Source organism: Triturus cristatus, chromosome 5_2, assembly GCF_964204655.1.
Source record: "Triturus cristatus chromosome 5_2, aTriCri1.1, whole genome shotgun sequence".
Classification (NCBI taxonomy): Eukaryota; Metazoa; Chordata; class Amphibia; order Caudata; family Salamandridae; genus Triturus; species Triturus cristatus.
Window position 1 is genome coordinate 154,336,756 of NC_140588.1, and position 6,206 is coordinate 154,342,961.

The 6,206-nt window shown below is 58.7% G+C and overlaps 2 pseudogenes; both read left to right on the plus strand.

The window, feature by feature from the left end:
* Positions 1–2,342: 2,342 nt before the first annotated feature.
* Positions 2,343–3,650, plus strand: LOC146822737 (28S ribosomal RNA; annotated as a pseudogene).
* A 2-nt stretch (positions 3,651–3,652) lies between these two features.
* Positions 3,653–5,271, plus strand: LOC146822738 (28S ribosomal RNA; annotated as a pseudogene).
* Positions 5,272–6,206: the final 935 nt, after the last annotated feature.

Genomic DNA, 6,206 nt, shown 5'->3' on the forward strand with positions numbered 1-6,206 from the left:
CTGCTGTACTGCCAAAGGCCTGGGAAGGGGTTCCGCTGTGCCCGGGGAGCCTCCCCTTGCTTGTCTCGGTTCAGGAGCTCCGGCCAGGGCTCCTGAGGGCCCCGGGGAGGGCGGCCTCCCCACCCCTGGCTCCGTTCTCAGTCCTGCTGTGTGGCAGGGTGTCCGGGATGGTGTCTGGCGGGCCCGGGGAGGCTTCCCCTGTGCCTATGGGCCTGGGAGCCCCGGCTGGGTCCAGGGCCCCGCTGGACCCGGGTCGGGTGCTCTGGCCCTGGGCCCCGTCCACCAGCCTGCCGCACTGCCAAAGGCCCAGGACGGGGTTCTGTTGTGCCCGGGGAGCCTCTCTTTGCTTGGCTGGGTTCAGGAGCTCTGGCCGGGGCCCCTGAGGGCCCTGGGGTGGGCGGCCTCCCCACCCCGGGCTCTGTCCTCGGTCCTGCCACATGGCAGGGTGCCAGGGACGGGGTCCGGAGGGCCCCGGGAGGCATCCCCTGCGCCTCTGGGCATGGGAGCCCCGTCCAGAGGCCCCATCGGTCCCCGGGTCAGGAGCTCTGGCCCTGGGCCTCATCCCCCGGCCTGCTGCTCCATCAAGGGCCCAGGACTCGGGTCCGTCAGTCCCGTGCAGGCCTCCCCTGCTTGGCAAGGTGTCCGTGGGCCCCGGGTCAGAGGGCCCGTCGGGTCCCCCTTGCAGCCTCCATGGCTGGGGCCCAGCTGGAGCCCTGGGCCTCCGGTCCCCCATGCCCCGGCGCCCGCTCACTCTTTCGTTGGGGCACAGAGCGACCAGATAGCTTCCCTTTCGAGCCCGGCCATCTGGTCGCACCTATCCCGTCGGCCATCTGGTCGCACCTATCCCTTCGGCCATCTGGTCGCCCCTATCCCCTCAGCCATCTGGTCACCTGCAATGCTTTCCAATGGAGTGATCAGATGGCCGGGCTTGCCTGGAAGTCCTGATGAGGACTCATTTGCGTCCCTGATCCCAGCGAGGGCTCCAGGAGGTCGGGGACATTCGTGCCTTGGGTCCCCTCTGTCACCTAGTGTGCACGGATTACAAGAAAGGGGGGTAATTTTCCCCTGGATTACTAGGGAGAGGGTCAGTCAGACCTCCGTGAGGTCCGGCGATTCGGAAACAGGGGAAGGCAGCACCCGGGCCTGCAAACCGGGGCCCCCAGGGGCCTGGTTACGCACCTTCCTCTCAGCCCCTTCCCGATGGTCCTTTTTCTCCGAGTTTGCTGGGTCGGACCTCTGCGAGGTCCGGCGATCCTGAGACAGGGGAGGCCAGCACCCGGACCTACCCGGCAGGGCCCCCAGGGGCCCAGGTACGCACCTGCCTCTCAGCCCCTTCTAGATGGTCCTTTTTCTCTGAGTTTGCTCGGTCAGACCTCCGTGAGGTAGGCGATTCTGAGACGGGAGAAGGCAGCATCCGGACCTGGCGGCAGGGCCCCCAGGGGCCCGGGTCTGCGTCTGCCTCTCAGCCCCTTCCCGATGGTCGTTTTTCTCCGAGTTTGCTCAGTCAGACCTCCGTGAGGTCCGGTGATTCTCATACAGGGGAAGGCAGCACCTGGACCCGCCCGCCAGGGCGCCCTGCCAGGGGATGCCTTGGCAGTACTAATCGATTGGGCACTCTCGGTCCGTTTAGGGATGGACTGCTTGGTCAGCCTCGGCTGTTGTTTCAAGCAAAGAGCTTTATCCCCACATGGAGGGTCTTCGCGGAGTCGGATTGCTTGGGAATGCAGCCCAGAGTGGGTGGTAAACTCTATCTAAGGCTAAATACCGATAGCCAACAAGTACCGTAAGGGAAAGTTGAAAAGACCTTTGAAGAGAGAGTTCAAGAGGGCATGAAACCATTGAGAGGTAAACGGGTGGGGTCCATGCAGTCCGCCCGGAGGATTCAACATGGCGGGAAGGTCGGTGGCCTGGGAGTTCCGGATCCCTTCCACGGAACCGACACCCAGGCCCTACCCGGCCCCTGCAGGGCGCATTTCCTCCACAGCTGTGTGCCGCGACCGGCTCTGGGTCGGCTGGGAAGACTTCGGGGTGGCAGGTGGCTCTGTGCTCTGGCGGAGGGTGTTACAGCCCCCCCTGGCAGCTGCTTCACCATGTCCATGGGGCCGAGGGAGATTCGACCGCCTCCACGCCCTCCCCCGGGCACCCGTCCCCAGCCGCCCCTCGGGGCACGCCGGGTGGTTGAAAGGGGAACGGGGGCCCCCTGATCCCGGTGCGACTGTCGACTGGGGCGGACTGTTCTCAGTGCGCCCCGACCACGTCGCTCCGCTGGGCGGGGAGGCCCACGCCGGGCGCCAGGGGTCTGCGTGATATCAGTTACCCACCCGACTCATCTTGAAACACGGACCAAGGAGTGCAACACGTGCGCGAGTCGGAGGGCCGATCAAAACCCAGTGGCGCAATGAAGGTGAGGACCGGCGCGCGCCGGGTGAGGTGGGATCCCGCCACGCTTCCAGTGGCGGGCACACTACTGGCACGTCTCACCCGCTCCGTTGGGGAGGTGGAGCATGAGCTTGCGTGATAGGACCTGAAAGATGGTGAACTATGCCTGGGCAGGGCGAAGCCAGAGGAAACTCTGGTGGAGGTCTGTAGCGGTCCTGACATGCAAATCGGTCGTCCGACCTGGGTATAGGGGCGAAAGACTAACCAAACCATCTAATAGCTGGTTCCCTCCGAAGTTTCCCTCAGTATAGCTGGCGCTCAGAGGCCCCAGTTTTATCTGGTAAAGCGAATGATTAGAGGTCTTGGGGCCTAAACGATCTCAACCTATTCTCAAACTTTAAATGGGTAAGAAGCCTGGCTCGCTGGCATGGAGCCGGGCATGGAATGCGAGTGCCTAGTGGGCCCCTTCTGGTAAGCAGAACTGACGCTGCAGGATGAACCAAACGGCGGGTTAATGTGCCCGATGCCGACGCTCATCAGACCCCAGAAAAGGTGTTGGTTGATATAGACAGCAGGACGGTGGCCATGGAAGTCGGAATCCGCTAAGGAGTGTGTAACAACTCACCTGTCTAATCAACTAGCCCTGAAAATGGATGGCGTTGGAGCATTGGGCCCATACCTGGCCATCGCCGGCGCTGTGAGCCGCGGGGGCTAAGGCACGATGAGTAGGAGGGCCCCTGCGGTGCACACGGAACCCTGGGGCGAGGGCTCGGGTGGAGCCGCCGCAGGTGCAGATCTTGGTGGTAGTAGCAAATATTCAAATGAGAAGTTTGAAGACCGAAGTGGAGAAGGGTTCCATGTGAACAGCAGTTGAATATGGGTCAGTCGGTCCTAAGAGAGGGGCGAGCACCATTCGGAAGGGACGGGAGATGGCCTCCGTTGCCCTCGGCTGATCGAAAGGGAGTCGAGTTCAGATCCCCGAACCCGGAGTGGCGGAGACGGGTACCCTCGCGGCGTCCAGTGCGGTAACGCAAATGATCCCAGAGAAGCCAGCGGGAGCCCTGGGGAGAGTTCTTGTTTCTTTGTGAAGGGCATAGCACCCTGGAATGGGTTCGCCCCGAGAGAGGGGCCTGAGCCTTGGAATGCGTCGCGGTTCCGGCAGCGTCTGGTGAGCTCTCGCTGGTCCTTGACAATCCGGGGGAGATGGTGTAAATCTCGCACCGGGCCGTACCCATATTCGCAGCAGGTCTCCAAGGTGAACAGCCTCTGGCATAATGGAACAATGTATGTAAGGGAAGTTGGCAAGTCAGATCTGTATCTTCGGGATAAGGATTGGCTCTAAGGGATGGGTCGGTCGAGCTGGGGCACGAAGCAGGGCTGGGTGTGTGCCTCGGTTGGACAAGGAGCCTCCCTCCCGGGTGGCGGCGACTCTGGACGCGAGCTGGGCCCTTATTGTGGATCGCCCCAGCTGCGGTGGTCACCTCTCCCCGTGCCCCTTCCCCGGAGGCGCAGGGCCAGCGTTCTGCCTTTGCCGGCACCTAGCAGCTGACTTAGAACTGGTGCGGACCAGGGGAATCCGACTGTTTAATTAAAACAAAGCATCGCGAAGGCCCCAGGCGGGTGTTGACGCAATGTGATTTCTGCCCACTGCTCTGAAAGTCAAAGTGAAGAAATTCAATGAAGCGCGGGTAAACGGCGGAAGTAACTATGACTCTCTTAAAAAATCGAATACCTCCATACCGGACATGACACACAAACCTAACATCTCAGGCTTCTCAGCTCCAGTGAGGACAGCTTTTGTAGCTATACTCTAGAGTGAGCGTTGTATGAAGCTCGGCTGTTTATGACAAACCATCACCCGCTTCCCAGCTCCAGTGAGGTTGCTTTCATAGTGGCTATACCTCTCGGAGCGAGCGTCGTTGTAAGCAAGGCCGTTTGGCGCTGATGGGCAGCATATTAATAACCCAGAATGAGCCACCGCAAGGTGGTACAAAATAGCCAATTGCCTCGTCATCTAATTAGTGATGCGCATGAATGGATGAACGAGATTCCCACTGTCCTTACCTACTATCTAGCGAAACCACAGCCAAGGGAACAGGCTTGGCAGAATCAGCGGGGAAAGAGAACCCCGTTGAGCTTGACTCTAGTCTGGCACTGTGAAGAGACATGAGAGGTGTAGGATAAGTGGGAGGCCCTCGGGCTGCCGGTGAAATACCACTACTCTTATTGTTTTTTCACTTATCCAGTGAGGTGGGGGCGAGCCCCCTGGGGCTTTCGCTTCTGGTTCCAATCACCCGGCACCTGCTTGGCGCGACCCGCTCTGGGGACAGTGGAAGGTGAGGAGTTTGACTGGGGCGGTACACCTGTCAAACGATAATGCAGGTGTCCTAAGGCGAGCTCAGGGATGACAGAAACCTCCTACGTAGCAGAAGGGCAAATGCTCACTTGATCTTGATTTTCAGTATGAATACAGACCATGAAAGTGAGGCCTCACGACCCTTCTGACTTTTTGGGATTCAAGCAGGGGGTGTCAGCAAAGTTACCACAGGGATAACTGGCTTGTGGCAGCCAAGCATTCATAGTGATGTCGCTTTTTGATCCTTCAATGTTGGCTCTTCCTATCATTGTGAAGCAGAATTCACCAAGCGTTGGATTGTTCACCCACTAATAGGGAACGTGAGCTGGGTTTAGACCGTCATAAGACAGGTTAGTTGTACCCTACTGATGATGTGTAGTTGCAATAGTAACTCTGCTCAGTACAAGAGCAACTGCAGGTTCAGACATTTGGTGTATGTGCTTGGCTGAGGAGCCAATGGGGCGAAGCTACCATCTGTAGGATTATGACCGAACGCCTCTAAGTCAGAATCCCCCCTAAACCGTAACGATACCGCAGTGCCATGGAGCTTTTTGCATTTGTCACCCCGAGTGGGAAGGGTATGCTCAGACGTGAGTCCCTTGCTCTCCATGCCACTGGAATCAGGCTATCCTGGCTGACGAGGGCTGAAAGCCCGAAACTGGTCCTAGGATGCTTGTTTCCAGTCCAGGGAGGACCTGGCTTGGCAGTTCGGGCTGGACTGTTCCCATGGGGCACAGGGTCAAGACTGATTTGCATATGGCTGGGTTCAAACTGGAATGGCATGGTGAGCAAAAAAACGATGGATTTAGGCCCAGATCTCTGTACTGGGGTGAATGTATGACATTGTTCTGCATTCTGTCCATCAATTGTTGTTTTTGCATTTGTCACCCCGAGTGAGAAGGGTATGCTCAGACGTGAGTCCCTTGCTCTCCATGCCACTGGAATCAGGCTATCCTGGCTGACGAGGGCTGAAAGCCCGAAACCGGTCCTAGGATGCTTGTTTCCAGTCCAGGGAGGACCTGGCTTGGCAGTTCGGGCTGGACTGTTCCCATGGGGCACAGGGTCAAGACTGATTTGCATATGGCTGGGTTCAAACTGGAATGGCATGGTGAGCAAAAAAACGATGGATTTAGGCCCAGATCTCTGTACTGGGGTGAATGTATGACATTGTTCTGCATTCTGTCCATCAATTGTTGTTTTTGCATTTGTCACCCCGAGTTCGAAGGGTATGCTCAGACATGAGTCCCTTGCTCTCCATGCCACTGGAATCAGGCTATCCTGGCTGACGAGGGCTGAAAGCCCGAAACCGGTCCTAGGATGCTTGTTTCCAGTCCAGGGAGGACCTGGCTTGGCAGTTCGGGCTGGACTGTTCCCATGGGGCACAGGGTCAAGACTGATTTGCATATGGCTGGGTTCAAACTGGAATGGCATGGTGAGCAACAAAACGATGGATTTAGGCCCAGATCTCTGT